Consider the following 15,922-nt stretch of genomic DNA (forward strand, 5'->3'; position numbering starts at 1 on the left):
GGTATATCATCGGAGACTCTGTTTTCCGTCTACCGTCGGTCAGATCCTAATTTAGCTTCATATCAAGCTTGCCTTCCATTCATTCTCACCTTAATCCTGTAAGTTTATTTCCTCTACTCGATCTATCTATCTATCAATCTTCTTTGATTTTCGCCTAAGTTTCACGGTTTCTTCATTTTCGGCGATAGAAAGAGGAGATGATGCTGAATAGAAGAGGAAAAGAGGAGATGGAGAGTGGATCGGGAAGTGAACAAGGAGGAGTTTCAGGAAACGAACAGGATTGCCCGATCAGTATCAACAGAAGAATCAGAAGAAGAATCCTAGAAGAAACGTTATCATCGTCATACAGCTCGTCAGATCCAAGAATGGGAATCGTATTTGTTCTTCATTACTATTATTTGATTTAATCCATTTCTTTGTTTGCTAATTTATGCACTAATGGATTCCTGATTACAGATTATTCAAGGGAATGTCCTCATCCAGATGATAAGCAAAGGGCTAAGATTAAGCCAATAGCTCGGATTAAACCCTAGGGCCAAGTCAAGTTTTGGTTTCAGAACCGTAGAACGCAAATGAAGGTGCGCATTTTTAGCATAATTAAGTAGATATTTATTTAGTACTGTTTGAAAATGGGGATGAAAAAATAAAAGTAAAACTTCGCCATCGTCATTAACATGCGCACAGTGGTCTTAAATGTTTTGCTAGCTACCCATTAACTAGGGTATACATATACAGTTGATTCTGAATCACCATTAATATGCTAGCTTGCGCCATTAATTTTAGGGTTGAGACTGTAGAGTGTGTAGCCTTTAACATAAATGCATGTCCTCTTAGGGTTAGGGTTTGTTAAATGAGCTGTTCAACCAAGTGCTTGCCAGCATGCAAAGCCTGTTTCTTTCTTTCTATCTATTATTGAGTTTATTTGAAAATTATTATTAAAAAAACCTTCTAATTTATTTATTTATTTTCGATTATTTAGATCCATAATCATTATTTTATTAATTATAGTGTGATTTCTTGCTTCATTTGATGGGTTGTTGTGTTTTTTTTACAATATAGTTTTCTGGATTATAATCCATAGTGACAATTAGGAGTAGAATAGAGCTGGATTTTATTGGAGACAATTAAATGAAATGTAACAAGCTCAAAATACAAAAAAAAATATATTAACAAGTAACAAATTGAATTGCAGGCTCATCAAGATAGGGGTGACAATGTGATACTTAGGTCGGAAAATGAGAACCTAAGAAATGAGAATTACAGGCTTCAAGCCGCCTTAAGGAGTCTAATTTGCACTACTTGTGGTGATCCACCCGGTATGAGTATCGGAGGCGACATATGCTCATCTGATCAACACCACCTCCGTCTTCAAAACGCCCGTCTCAAAGAAGAGGTAAATTTAACGATTATTGACATTTTCAAATAGCTTTTGTAATCTTTTGTTTTCTTCGTTTGGACGCAGTTTGAAAGAGTTTGCTGCACTTGCATCAAGATATAGCGAAAGAACCTCAACAAATGGAACCAATCCCGTGATTATATTTGCATCCTTCCTTGGATCTAGAATGAATATCTATCCTAGGCATTTTCCGACATGATCCCAACTGACAGACTCCCTACTCGTTGCTGCTCCTTCTTCTGGAGGGACTTATGATCTTGGATGAAGATAAAAAACCGCTTGTTATTGATATGGCCTAATCGTCCATGACGAGCTAATCAAGATGTGCCGATTTGGAGACACCGTTGTGGGTGAGAAATGAAGATGATTCGGAACATGAAGTACTAAATGTTGAAGAACATGCTAAGATGTTTCAACGTTTAGTAGGGGGTAACCGCCAGATGATGAGAACTGAAGCCACCCGCAGCAGCGATGTTGTCATTATGAATAGCATCATCTAGTGGATGCGTTCCTCGATGCTGTAGCTTTTGCACTTTTCTTCAACTTACTTAGCGCGTAAATTTTTCATTTTTTTAAATACGCTTACATGATCGTGATGATTATTTTCCGATTTTATTAGGATAAATGGATGGAACTCTTTCCTTCTATATTTCGAAAGCGAACACTACTCAAATCATAGCCCTCCGATGCAAACGGACATCCTAGTGGCTCCCTTCGTCTGGTAATTATGTTATTAAATTTCATCAAAGATTTAAAATTTATTCATACTATAAGTAGTTAATTCCTTTTCTTTGTTATTGGCAGATGTATGCAGAGATACCAAGTGCTGACTCCATTGTGCCCACAAGAGAGATGCTTCCTCCGTTATTGCCAGCAAAACGTTGAAGAAGGAAGTTGATCATTGTCGATTTCCAGTTGAGGCATCGAAAACTTTCACTTACAATCTTCTAGTAATTCATTTCCGAGGTACAAGAGAAAGCCCTCCGCTGCGCATTCAAGACATGCCCAATGGTTACTCGAGGGTAATCCACAACATACCTAGTTTTCTTTTTTTTTGGTGGTTTCAAGATAACCGAACATATTGATTTAGGTTACTTGGGTGGAGCATGCTGAGGTGCAAGAAGAAACAATTCATGAAATATTCAACGATTATGTTAACAGGTGGATTGGCTTTCGGGCTTCTCGTTGGCTAGCTGTTTTGCAGAGGCAGTGTGAAGGTTCGCTAGCCTAATGGCTAGAAACATCCTGATCTTGGAGGTAAACCTTAAACTTTATCTAATAATATTAAGAATACATGCCCAAATAGAAATTGATATTTTTTTTTATTTGAATCAGTGTTCCTTCCCCGGAAGCTAGGGAAGAACTTGATGAATATTTCACAGAGAATGATCAGAACGTTTTGCGCCAATACATTAGCACGTCATGCGGTTTATCATGGACTGCACTGTCAGAATTACCCGACGACACTGTCAGAATCGCGACTAGGAAGATGACCGAGCCAGGGCAGCCGAATGGTTAATCCGGACCGCTGTTTCAAACAACTTGGCTACCTTACCATCATTACCAGCTTGATCTCTTGAGGGAGAAGCAGAGTAGAGCCCAGGTCAGATCTCTAGCATAATTAATCTTACTTCGTGTTCCTTATTAATAATAAAAAAAATTGAATATGATCCATGCAGCTGATGTTTTATCAAATGGAAATTCATTGCATGAAGGGGCTCATATTGCCAACGGCTCTCATCCTGGCAATTGCAATATCTCTTCTTCGTGTTAACGTAAGTACAACTTCTTCTCGCATCTGTTTTTTTCGACCATATTTCAATTTCATAATGACTTTTTCAAATAACCCATGTCAAATAAATAAGAGTATTTTAGTATTGATTTGATTTGATTGTTGATCCGAATTGGTAAAATTTACAATACAGGTAGCAAGCAACTCGTCCCAAAACGTGGAACTAATGCTGCAAGAGAGCTGCACCGATGATTCGGCAGCCTAGTCATTACTCGACAGTCCACGTGGATGCCATCCAGCTAGCCATGACTGCCAGCCTGGACGATCCATCATCATCGTCATCATCATCTTTGGCCTCCTCCATCGTTCTCCTTCCATTGGGCTTTGTAATTCTCCCAAACAAAAAACAAAAACATGGGTAACAATAACAACAAGGGATGTCTCTTAACCGGTGGCCTGTCAAGTGCTAGCCAGTACAATTCCAAACTCAAAACTAAGCCTATCTAACGTAACCGCAATCAACAACCATCTTCACAATGTGTCAACCAAATCAACACTGCCCTTGGCGGTTCCGAGTCAGTCGAGCTGACCGCACCACCACCACAACCCAAACAAGAAGTTTAGTATGAGCCCATTTCTTTCTTTACTTTCTGTTTGCATATGTTAATTACCAAACGTCCCTCTCTTAGGATTTTTAAGGGGCAAACATACCCTTATGTTTTATTTGATGGGTGGGAGTGTTATGGGTAATTAGTAAAAGAAGGGCAAGAGTAAGATAGGAATTGAATATTATTATTATTATGTAGTTGGATATTTATTTAGGTTGTGGTGGTGGTGGTGGAAGTCAAGAGCGAACCAAACACAGATGTGACCTTTGCTGTTTAAAGGGGGTGGTAAAGGCTAAAATGCGCCAGATTGTCATCTTTTTATCATTTAATGGCCTTTATTATACACTTTGGAAGGGCAGGGTGGTGGTTCGGGCATTGACTTCCTCTTTATTTTTGTGGCCTTTTGTTTTTTTTTGGGGTAACGTTAAATTAATCAGGATTATTAACTTTTACTATTTACTCTTCTTTTTAATGTTTATTTAGTTTATATATTTACTCTTATTCAGGCCATGAAGTATTTCATTTTTATTTTAGCATCATGAGCCTTCCCATTTAAACCCATTTATATATATTCCAGTTAATATATATGCAAAATGGAAGTATGTTGATATTCTTGAATAAATAGATACGTGTATAATAGATTTGTGGTAAATAAGGAGTTTACTTAAAATGGTACAAGAGTATTTAAAAGCACATAAGTTTATATTATTATTAAGAATGTTTAGGATTAATTATTTTAGAAAAAAAATATATAAATAATAATAATAATAATAATAAATAAATATTGACCCAAGTTTGTATTTCGGTCATGGTGTGACTATAATGACAAAATGTCTTCTTTATTTAAAGTTACGGTTATTGTTATTCATATGATATTTATAGACGTTTAGGATATTTAACAATATATATTAATTACTGTTTTGCCCGAGAGGGAACAGCTTGAAGTAGTTACACCCAATGCTGCTACAAAAATGTGTATGTATTTAAACAGAAATTGGAGTTATAAATTTGGTATTTATTTTTCAAAAAGTAAATAGCAACATCTCTTTGTATTTGATATACCAATTTGGACTATATTGTATTTTAAATTAAGTTTTTTAAATATACGTGTTTAAAATAATCAGTATTCAATGTGTAATCAATAAAATAATAAAAAATTATTGTTATTTTATTTTTATAAATACCCCTTTGTCGTGAGGTCCTTGTGTTGGGGGTGCGCCACCTTCCTTGAGTATTCAAATCTCGCCTTACCAACCTAAGCTTAGCTCTTAAATTAATTAAGAAAATAAAATATTATATTAAAATATAAGATAAATCTTCATTTGTTTATAATTAAATCGGTAATGTAATAGATTGAGTCAAATATTAAACAATTCATAGTTCCATATTTATAAAAAACGAAGTAAGTTGGAACTTTAAATAGAAATTGGGCATAAAATATATTATAAAATAACTGTATTATAAATTTATTTATTTGAATTAAAAATAAATAAATAATATTAATTTCAAAATATAAATTCACTATTTTTTTTAAAACTGGTAAAATCAAAATTATTTATAAATTTTCAATCTATTATTATGTAGAATTTTATTGGTTTAATTAAAGAGTTTAAGAGTTCAGATCTTAACCATCCTAGGCTAAAGAAATAAGGAACGGATTGGATTGGATCTCGAACTAAATAATTTTATTGAGCAGACTGAATATATGGGCTAAGGCCCGGTATTAATGTTTATTTTAAAGGGAACATATAAGGCCCATATGAATGAATGAATAAGGCCCAGTATTGATGGCCGAAATCTATAAAATTTTCCAAAAAAATGAGGCACATGATGGTTAAGTGTTACCAATTTAAATATTATTAATGGTGAACTTTAGCATCTTCTTTTGTTATTTTATAATGGATTTAATTGATATCTTGTCATAAGTCTGTCACATAAATTATTATTATTTTATTTATTTAAGGGGGGGAATCCTAGCCTTTCTAAGAACTCCTCATATGTTGCTTAGGAATATTAGAGTTGACACACAACTTTAAAATCTATATTTCTTCTTTTAAAGTTTTGATATATCAATTTACCTTGAATTATTATTACTATTTGAAAGTGGAATCAAATGAGTGTGGGACCAAATTAATGTCCAAATGTGGACACAATTACTAAAGGGGAAATTTGCACATAAAAGATGGAAAAAGTAGGGCAGCCTCATTTGACACTTTTCTTTTATGCTTTTGCAATGTGTCAATTTGTTTCTCTATGTATATAATACATAAATTTTATTCTATTCTCTTTTTTCAATTGACTCTTTATTCTTTAGTGCATGCTTATTGTTGATAAATAATTATCATCCTCATAATGCATACATTAGATAAAAGACATGAATCTTCTCTTTAATCTATTTTTTAAAAAGTAATTACTATTTAGTGTATTTATTGCCACAAAGATCAATTTCTCCTTATTCATTATTGGCTCATCTAATGTTGATGAACTCTATTCTCCTACCGCAATAAGAGAAGATGTGGGTATCACAAGTATCTAGGTCCTGGTTAAATAAGTTAAGTGTATTTGTTTAAACGCGAAAATTAATAGCACTTTGAATAAAACAGAACTTAGTATTTCAATAAAAAAAACTCTTAAATTGTTTAGTATGACAAATTAGAATATTAAACAAAAGGAAACGATACAATAAAATAAGATTAACAAAAGAAAATTAATTATTTTATATATAGTAATACAACTAATAAAATATTATGGCAATACTTTCAATATTCTTGAAAAGTTTTGGACATGATATTGGTGATATCTAGTTGAGCTTATATAAATGTACAACTATACATTTTAAAAAGTTGAAATCTTTATTGAGAGCATCGTTTCCAGTCTCATTTCTATATTTGTTAGAGTTTCGGAGGACTAGTGTTAAACTCGTATCATAACTCTAAATTACTATGATAACAATTTTTTTTTTAGCCGTTAAAAGAAAATGGGAGGTCTTCTTAATAATATTTTCTTTAAAGACAATTTTTATCTTGGTAAACCATGATAAATTTGTGTTATTTCTTTAGTTCCTTTTACCATTTTCCATAATCTTATCTAATCAATGGATTTAAAGTACAACTTTAATTTTTGGGGAAATAGTCAAAATGCACTCAAATTGGTTTTAGATTTTAGGTATTATTCACATCAAGTAATTAAGTTCAATTACCTAATTAAATTTGACTTAAGTCCAAATATAATATTGAATAATGAATTAATTTGAACATATATTGATGTTACAACACGTCTATTGAATTGGTCTATGTTCCAATTTGACATGTTGATATTTATAAGGTGAATGCATGTAATTGGGACATGAAAGAGATTTGACTAGTAAATAAATTAGGAGAATAAGAATTCAAAGGACAACCCATTGGAAGGTTGAAAGAAACATCATGAGATAAGAAGAAGAAGAAGAATTTGACCAATTCCTCTCTAATTACCACACATTTCGCAGATGGGAATTCAAAGATTTGGTCGGCCAGCCGCCACCCACAGCCGTAAAATCATTCCATCTCAATCTCAGGCCAGGCCAGCTATAATCCATCCCACTAATTATCGAGTGAGTTACGATTTTAAAATCTTGTTCGACGAAAAAATTGACTATTTGATTAATAATTTGAATGTTTATTTAAATTTAATCGATTATCACTCAAAACATTTAAGTTGAAATGAATGTTACCGCGGTTAGGATTATACTAACTTTCAACGTAAAAAAAAAATGGTAAACTATGCATAATTATCATCAATCTCATCTCAGTGTTAGTCTTCTCAACTTTACAAATTAAATTTTATTAATTATTATTAATGTCGGTTAAGTCAATTAACCATGTGTTTCTTATTCAGGACATTGAATATTTTAGTTTAGACAAATTACCATTCAACGATTACTTTTCTTTTATTTTTAATAATAACCTCTTTTATCTATATAATATATTTGTAAGAAGATGAGGGAAAATTTAGAATTTGAAATTTATCTCGATTAAAAAAGATTCACAAAATTTATAGTCCAAACAAAATCTTCCTAAATCATTTAGTTATATATATATATAATAATAATAGTTTGGGTCATGGGGCTATCAGATACCCTAATAAGTAGATCAAACCCAAGATAAAAATGCCTTCATTCCAGAAGATAATGCCTTCATATTACAATTTCATTCCATTGTATTCGGGTCGCGACATTCCCTACAAACTGTCTTTCAAGGACTCGGGTAGGCGATAACATGTTTAATTTGGGATTATGAGATAGTTTACTTCTTTTGTTTCAAATTTTCCATTGAATCGTGTATATTAAAATTGATAAGAATCGTTCCATCACAACAATTAAACATGACATAAGAATAAAAAGAAATACAAACATGATTAACGAACTCGTAATTCTCAACAATTATGATTATCGTTTTTTATTAAATCCTCTTCTTTAGTTTTGTTCAATTTATCAATGAATATTTGAAAATTTATCTTATAGTGATACTATTTCCTATCTTGAATTTGTTTAGAGGATGTAGTCCAAATTGTTTTATATATCTTTGGAATAAATTAACTATCCTTATTTAATTCTTTTTATTTCATATACAAAAGGCCCAAAATAAAAAATGTAGTTCCCCAAATTTATGAAACTCTCAAATTAGACAATATCATTATTGTCTGTCCTATAAAAGACATTTTGGTCTAGTTTTTCCTTTTACCATTTTGTATTCAAACTCTAAGCAATCACAATAGAAGGTGGGAAAAAGACAAAGTTTAGTAAAAGAAATATTATTTTTTTGGATGTGATGAGTTTGGTGAAATGAAATGTGGAAAAAATTGAAGGGTAATGAACATGTCTCTACAAGATGGGTACCTAACATCAACTACATTCTTTACAATTGTCTTATTGGTAGTGCTTTTATTTATTTATTATTTCATTACATTAATTTATATTTATATACATAGTAGGTAAGATGGTTTTTGATAAGTTAAACAATGACTTCTTTAATTAGTGTCACTCTTAATGGGTGTGATGGGGATCCAATTTTATAAGATTCCATGAGGTATATGACACTCATATATGACAATTCATTTGGAAATACATGTTAAATCGAATAATGAATGTACCTAATGATAAAAAAAACGTGGGAGAACCATATCTTATAAACTTATACTAAAATAGGTTCACTTTTCTCTTTTTGTTCTTTTTGAAAAATGTAAGTATTTAAGTATTGTTCATTAAAAATTATTTAAATAACTCATTTACATTCTTACATATATTTTGTTCAAATCAGTCAATTTATTAATCAAAATATTATTTAAAAATTCACCTGGATCATATCTAATAAGGCTCACCTAACTCTTTTGTGTTCATCTTTTAAACAAAAATAATTTTTATAACTCAAATCCGAACAAGATCTTATTTTATTTACCATATGAATAGTTAAGTTTGCTTAAGAAAATCTTGAATATAAAGTGCTTTTAATTTGTCAAGGTTGAGATACAATCTTAGTGATATTTTTTGATTTCTCACTATTTAACTAATTTTGGCTTGAATAAATTTCATCAAAATCTAATATCATTAGCTTATTCAAATTACAAATGTTAAGTGTATTTGATATATCATTTTTATTTGTTTTAAGTTATTCGATTTATTAGCTTAAAATTCATACAATTACTATATCAAATTGTTATGAAAAAAAGGAAGCTAACTATCATTTTATAAAGTGGACCTTCTTTAAAGAAAAAAAAATTAAATAAATGAATTTGACCTAAACTACATACTAAAATTAAAAGAGATCAATTGACCTGGTACTGGTTTAAGACTTCTAAATTGTCAAAATCAGTTTTTAAAATATATGGTGATTAATCAAGTTTTTTTTTCTAAAATATAAAATAATTCATTTAATTTTTTTTTACTGATTCATTGACTATATATTAAACAATTCAACCAATAAAAAAATTATAAGCCAGCTAAAAGTCGAGAAAGGCAGCTCACAATGAGACAAGTGGCATATTATTTATTTATTTATTTTTATTTAATAAATTTAATTTATTAATATATTGTTGATTTGTAATAAAAGGGCCAAGTCAATCATCCATGTGTCCAAATTAATTCCTATCCCACTGCCCTCATTTATTCCACCAATAATTCAAATCCCAATTTTAAGGCCTTGTTTGGATTAGAATAATCCATTAAGATTATTTAAATAATCTTAGTTGGTATTAGGTTATTTATACAATTGAATTAGTAATAAAAAATTAAAAATATTATTATTTAATAAAAAAGCTGTTATCTTAAAAATTAAATAGAATATATTTTAGTATTTTAATTAATTAATTAATAAAATATATAAAATAATACATTATTTAAATAATTTAATAAATCATTCAATTAACCCTCATCAAACAAATCCTCAAATCTTACACCAAAATATAATTTCAATTCTATTATAATAAAAAAAAATATTATTACATTCATAATCACTTATTTGGTTTGAGTTTTTAAATAATTTAACCTATTCAAATATCATTTCATTTTTCTCTGATCAATTAATCACTAATTTATTACTCAAAATATTAAAATATTATATTTTAAATTACTATTAATTATTTTATTATTATATAAAAATACCTTTTAAATAATTTTATCAAAAATATTCTAAATTATTATTCATTTTCCCTTAATAATCTCAATTCGAATAAACCCCAAGTTTGTATAACAATTTATTTGGTGAGTATTTCAAATGTCATTAAAAATATTTAGTATTTTAATTAATTAATTAAGTATGTAATGTTGAATTATTTAAATTATTTTATAAATATTGACTTTAAACAATCTAATGTACATGTTTCATTTTTTTTAAATAGTTAATCCAAATATCTTATAAATCATTTAGATATTGTATAATAATATTGTAAAATCAAATTTAAATTTACCAAAAAAAAATATATTATCAACCTGATTCTGATCACCTATAGCCTCTTCTTATATTATTTTCAATTAAACTAATAATCACATAATTTAAAAAAATATGTAATGTCACATCAAAAACTTTATTTATATAAATATACAAGTTCAAACCTTTATTAAAAAACTATTCTAGGTAAACAACAATGATTAGTTACAATCTTATTTTATTTAAGAGAAAATTATTATAAAGAGATTTAAATAACAAGATATCAATCTTATAAAATAATTGTCCTATTTATCATTTAAAATTAAAACATTAATTGTTCTCACGTTGATATAAACTTAATAAATTATTAGAGAATATTATTATTATTTTATTATATGAAAGCTAATATGGTAATAATGATTAATGATAGTCTTAATCCTGTCCGTTAAATATGATCTGATCTGATACTCAAATGTTGATTCCAATATATATAGAGCCCATTTTGGTCATTTCACTTGATTCCTTTAATCATTCACACCCTATCCACTATATTATTTATTTTTTGCTTTATAATTATATTATTATTTTATAATCTCAACATCAATTATTTTATAACAAAATATTTTAACTAAAAAATGTTCATCATAATGTGTCAAAGTTTTGTTTTTTCCAAATTAATTATAAAAAAAAAATTGAGAGAACACTATTAATAAGGATAAATTTCATTTTATTAGTTGGATAAGGTTTCTAGCTTGAAGATAGAGGTGTATTAAGTAAATAAAAAAAAATAATAATAATTGTTATACTAAATAAATAAATAATTTTTTTTCTTTATAAAAAATAATAATAATTTAATTGGTTATATATTATAAACACCTATGTTTGTTATGGGATATAGTTGTTGTTTGGTAGATTATACTTAAAAAATGATATAAAATAGTACATACTCTTATCTGCTACAAGAGCATATAAAATTTAATATTTATATTTTATCCATTACTTTTATAAAATTATTCATATTTTATTTCTTTTTGTATTATATTAAAATATAATAATAAACTATAATTAAATATTAATTTATATTTAACTATTTCTAATTTAAATAATAATATTAATAAATAAACAATTATACCATTATAATTTCAATATTATTTTATAAAATTATTATTATTAATATTTTATTTAAAAAAAAATATTTTTTTAAATATACAAATATTTAATAATAATAATAATATTTTAAATATAATTATTAAATATTAATTAATATATATAAGTTTTATTTATATAACTATAAGTTAAATTATAAGAAATTATATATAAAATATAAACAATATGTAATAATTATTTATAAAAATACATTTATATGATAATGAAATATTATTTTTATTCATTTTAATATAATTAATTAACTATATTTAATATAAATATTAAAATAATAATTACAAATAATGTATATAAATATAAGAATAAAATAGTCCTTTACAATTTTCACTACTTTCTTATATTACAAACAACAAACCACATAAAATTAAAACCTATATAATTTATACATGTTTTATATTCCCAACCAAATACTAATAACCTATATAATTTATACATCATACCTTCTTACAATTTATATCCTTACAATTTATACCTATATAACTAGTATCGTTTATCAAACACTACCTTAGGGATTAAATATTGTCAGGATATTAATTTTTATTTTTGTGATTCTGGGTGCTTTTCGGAGGGAACTTATGCCGCCTAACTAGTCTTATCCTAGTGTCGACCCTAAATATATCGGCCCAAGATATAGGCAGAGACAGATAGATCTATTAAAGGGCTAAGTGGGGTTTAGCTCATCCCGAAAAACAAATTATGTTAGAATATGACATTACCCTCTCATTTTCTATTTTTTTTAAATATAATTAACTATTTGTTTTTATAATTTAAAAAAAAAGACAAACTCAAGTTATGCCATTGTAACTCTTTTAAAAAGTCTTTAGATTACCATTACCAGTTTTATTGGAGCCGAGCCAGGAATGGCCGTTAGTGGACACCCACAACTTTTCACCGGTTAGAGAAGCCCTCTTTAATACATTAAGAAAAGATGTTCACAGGGGCCAGAAAGACTCGGTCATAGGAACTTATACCACCTACGTGCTGGTAAACGAAAACCACCTCGACCGGATCAAAGTAAACAACAATGTCAAATCAGGCCGCACCGGAAATCCATTTTTATGTCCAGAGATAAACCACTTCCCCGGCCTCCTGGTCTCGACTATTCTTCTGTCCACTAACATAAGGCTATCCTGTTCTTCTCTTCTCGAAAGACCTAGAAAGAGCATTTCGTTAAGCAGACGGGATCCAACGAATAGAAGATGATAACCTTTCGTCACTTCTTAATCAAACTAACTGCCAACAAGAACAATTGAATCGGTTTTCATTCAACGACAACAGATGCCGATAAACTAGCTGCTTCTTCTATAAAAAGACAAGTCACTAAGTTCGGGAAATTCCGTTGCCAGGGGCAGAGGCCCCCTTTCCAATAACAGGGCCAAGCCGGTCAATCTCCTACTTAGTGATGAGTTCGAGTCTTAGAAGCATGCGAAAGAATAGGTGATGGATATGCAAGCATGATCACTTATATGCTGTTCTATATCTCCATGAACCTAGGAGCTTTTGCTTGCATTGTATTATTTGGTCTACGTACCGGAACTGATAACATTCGAGATTATGCAGGATTATACACAAAAGATCCATTTTTGGCTCTCTCTTTAGCCCTATGTCTCTTATCCCTAAGGAATCTACGGCTCTTCGAGAATGTATTACTTTGGGAATTCCAACAATTTGTTTAATCGATACAAATTGTGTTCCCGATCTTGCAGATATTTCGATTCCAGCAAACGATGACGCTATAGCTTCAATACGATTAATTCTTAACAAATTAGTATTTGCAATTTGTGAGGGTCGTTCTAGCTATAGAATTCTGAAAAATCCTTTAGGTAGGTTTTGCAGAAAAGTTTGAGGTTCGAGAATTTCAACAACGATTTACGTGTCAGGAATCTTTTTAAAATAAAAATTATTATTAAAAGATTTTTAATTGATTCTTGACCGCTTTGGGAATTAATTAAAAATAATTAATTCGCGGTCAATTTTAAATAATTCGAAAATTTTTATTTTAATCAAATGACAATTTAATTTTTAGAAAATCAGTTTAAATTAATTAAACATGATTAATTTAAAGAAGATTTTTATTTGAAAACAGTGTTGTAAATTGATTTTTAAAAATTAATAAAAATGATATACATGTACAAACGTATTGGCCATATTTCTTTTAATTCGATATTCGAGAAATATTTTCGCGTTTCATCCTCCGTCCCGTTTTAAAAGTGGTCTCTACTTATAAATTGGCTTTTGAAAATCGGTTGTATAACGTTTTATTTTACCAATTTTTTTTTATGGTCCTAAGCATGCATAAAATTTGTGCGTTATTTAAATGTTTGTACCTATTGCTAATTAAGTTGAAAATATGTGAAGGACATTAGTTTTTAAAGACATTAGGGGTTTAAACATAAATCCCAAACAGGCCTTTGTCAAAATCTTTTTTTATGGAAATCTTAAAAGATATTTTAAAAGTATTTTCTAATTTTTCCGGGAATTTTAGAAAATGTGTTTGAGGTTCCAAATTTATAATAATAATTTTGGAATTTTGAAAAAAGGGAACCAAACAGGCCTTAGGGTCAGGGTCCTAAGCTTTGGGTTTGTTTCATCGGTCGGGATCTGGGATCCTCGGTCGGACCCATAGGTCTAGGCTAAGAAGCCTCGGTCGAGGTGTTAAGGACTCTCGGTCATTGACTGAGATTTATCGGTCGAGGTGTAAAAATTACCGGCCTTGGGCTATCTCTAAGCTAAATTCATCGATCCATAGGTTTGACCTATCGGTTGGACTTCTCAATCTTGGGTGTAAGTCATCGATCCTAGGTTCGGGAGTTTCTCGATCATATGTTTTGATGTCTCGGTTCGGATGTAAATATCATCGGTCGGACATCTCGATCCTAGTTGAAGAACATTGATTGAATCGTCGGTATATCAAAATCTCGGGAAATGAGTACCTTACTTCATCCTAAATTATTTATTTTGATCCCTTGATTTTTCTAAATTAGTTTTTAAGATAAATGAGTATAACAATTTATTCCAAATAATTTTATTTTTTAGTTTTAATTAGGTTTTGTCTTTGAAGTTAATTATTTTGATTTTATTTATTCAAAAATTAAATCAAAATAATTATTTTAATGGTATAAAATTTGTGTAAACTTATAGTGTTCAGAGTTCTCGTTTCATTCACAATTTTTTATTTATATTTAAAACTCATTCAACAAAAATAAATATATTCCAACACAAAATTTCAAACTCACTTAAATTCTAATTCTTGGACCAATCTTGATATAGATTTTGATATTAAAACAATAATTATGATAGAATGTATAGTCATTGAAATTATTACTATACTCATATTTTTGTGGTTGATTTATTTAATTAATATTTTTTAATTTCATTTAATTAATTATTATTAAAATATAAAATATATTATTAATGTGTAGAGATCTATATTCAAAAATTTTCAATCAACTTAATATTTTATAGCATCAACATAATATCTTGATAGAATCTAAAAAAATATAGTGAAGTTTCTAAAATAATATCTTTCAAATCACTTATTAAGTGAAGTTTTAAAAAAATCAAATGTTTACTAGGATTGTTTTATGTCAAAATTTAAATTATTCTTATTATTAAAAGAAAAGAAGGAAAATTAAATAAAAAATTAATTCTTCAATAAAAACATTTAAGAGAAAAGGATTATAAGTTTACTTTTGACTAAATTACCTAAAAAATAGGCTTTAGTGGACCATCCATTTCGGATTTTAGTGCTTTGAAAGCCGTCATTTCTATCAAATTAAAAGTTTTTTTTGAAGTGAAAAAGTTGGACCTTCTTGTACTTCAATAATTTTATTTTATTTCATTTGTATTATTAAAATAATACAAAATTTGACCAATATTTTGTTTTTTTAAGAAAAATTTGACCAATATTTCAAATTCATTGTTAGACTAACAAAATAAAAATACTTATTTCCCATCACAAACTATCCTTTAACTTGATTAAACTTGTATTTAATATATATATTAAAACCAATTTGTATATGAATGTTAAATATATTGTTAATTATATAACTATATATTTTGAATTGCTTCAATTATTAATATATATTTATATTAACACTGTTATTGTTATGTCATTTTC

The 15,922-nt window shown here is 28.6% G+C and overlaps 1 pseudogene; it reads left to right on the forward strand.

Annotated features, from left to right (window-relative positions):
- The first annotated feature begins 227 nt into the window (after positions 1 to 227).
- LOC124942949 lies at positions 228 to 4,241 on the forward strand (annotated as a pseudogene).
- Positions 4,242 to 15,922: the final 11,681 nt, after the last annotated feature.

This window comes from Impatiens glandulifera, chromosome 6 (assembly GCF_907164915.1).
Source record: "Impatiens glandulifera chromosome 6, dImpGla2.1, whole genome shotgun sequence".
NCBI classification, from domain to species: domain Eukaryota; kingdom Viridiplantae; phylum Streptophyta; class Magnoliopsida; order Ericales; family Balsaminaceae; genus Impatiens; species Impatiens glandulifera.